Raw genomic sequence first — 1,866 nt, 5'->3', positions numbered from 1 at the left:
TTCGGATCCCATATGGAGATCGGTTCCTGCTCACTGGCTGAGCGCGGTGTGGGCGCAACACCCGAGGGTTGCGATCCCATTGCCGGTCCCCGGTACGGGTGCGACACCGAGGGTTGCAATCCCATTACCAGTCAGTAAAAAAAAAGACAAAAAGGAAAAAAAAATTCATATATTGAAGCTCAAACCCTCAAAGTGACTACATTTAGAGATAGGGCCTTTAAAATGATAACTTTAGTTAAATGATGTCAAAAAGGTGGCAGCCTAATCCCATAAGACTGGAATCCTTATAAAAAGAGGAAGCGACACCAGAGACCTCTTTTTTTCCTCACTCTCCGCATGTCCACAGAGAAAAGACCACGTGAGGACCCAGCAAGAAGTCAGATGACTACAAGCCAGAAAGAGAGGCCTCTCCAGAAACTAACCCCAATGGCACCTTGATCTTGGGACTTCTAGCCTCTGAAGCGGTGACAAAATAAATTTTTGTTGTTTGAGCCTCCCAGTTTGCGGTATTTTGGTATGGCAGCTCACACTAGTTAATGCAGACGGCTAGCACAAATCTCAAATTCACGGCTCCAGTGAAATGAGCTCTGTTCCATGCCAGACCTACTCCAGAGGGAAGCTCCCCTTCTCGGCTGATGACAAGATTATTCTTCCTGTTGCTCGGGACAGAAACCTTGGAATCAATGTCGAACTTTCTCTTTCTTTTCCATGTCCTTTTGCCCTACGTGTATAATCCATCATCGAATTATTTTAAGTCTACTTTAAAAAATATTCATAGTACAACCATTTTCACAACTAATTAATCTCCATGTATCAGCTAGATTAATTGTAAAAATCTGCTCTGACCAAGTCAGCTACATTATAGTGCCTTGGGAGATCTGGGATAAGTCAGTAGTCATGTCCACGTGTCCTGGAAAGCAAAATCATAAGACCATTTTTACTTAGAATCAGATATGATGGCACCAGAAAGTATAAAATAACCTAGAATGCTTCTTGTTTTTCTTGTTTTCCTTACCCGAGATCACTGCATATAGGAGGTAACCTAGTAACAATCCCAAATCTATACTCTGTACATCATGTACGACTAACAGAAAAACTGATGAAGGGATTAGGGAGGGTCTCTCTCTCTTTCTCTCTGGGTTCTTCCCCCTTCTTGTGATTATAAAGTGCTAAGTTCCGCTCGTCCTCTTTGGAGCACATTTCTCAGGGTGAACTGACTTATGCATTTCCCAAGTTGCAATTGTCATATTGGCTCAATAAGCCCTGTACATGCTTGGTCTCAGTTTTAGTTTCAGTCCTGGTGATGAGGACGTGATCCAGGGCAACTCCCCTGACCCCCCCAGCATTCCTCTGGATTCGAACTTCAGTCCTGGAATAGGGTCTGTTGTACTATCTGACTCCAGGGGCTTCCTCGGTGCAAAGGGGTGAGTTTCTACTGGATTTCCAATCTCTCTCTTTTTGGTTGAGGTCTGAATGGGATTTATTGAGCTGTTTTTCTTCTAACCCTCTCCTTTCTCTTTGAGAATGAGGGTTTCTGTCTCTATCCACAAGAGTCAGATAGAAGCAACTGCCATTTCTGCTCCTTCTGCATGGTGAGCCATGTGGATTATGGTTTGGCAGTTGTCTCTGCTTTTGGGTAGGAGCTAGGGCACAAAGGGATTTCTGCATTCCATCTCCCACCACGCAATGAAGGGATTCTAGCTGTGGTTGGCAGGGCAGCTCCAGCTGAAGAAAATTCCTCCCCATGGGGGATTGGGTTGCTGGTTAAGGAGTGCAAGCACCAGTGTGGTTCCAAAATGACATAGCATCCTTTAGCATAACAGCTACTTTCCCAGTTCGTCTCCTGACTGCAGCCCCAGGGGACCT

Source organism: Galeopterus variegatus, unplaced genomic scaffold (genome assembly GCF_000696425.1).
Source record: "Galeopterus variegatus unplaced genomic scaffold, G_variegatus-3.0.2 Scaffold5781, whole genome shotgun sequence".
NCBI lineage: Eukaryota > Metazoa > Chordata > Mammalia > Dermoptera > Cynocephalidae > Galeopterus > Galeopterus variegatus.
This window is presented reverse-complemented; position numbering follows the sequence as displayed.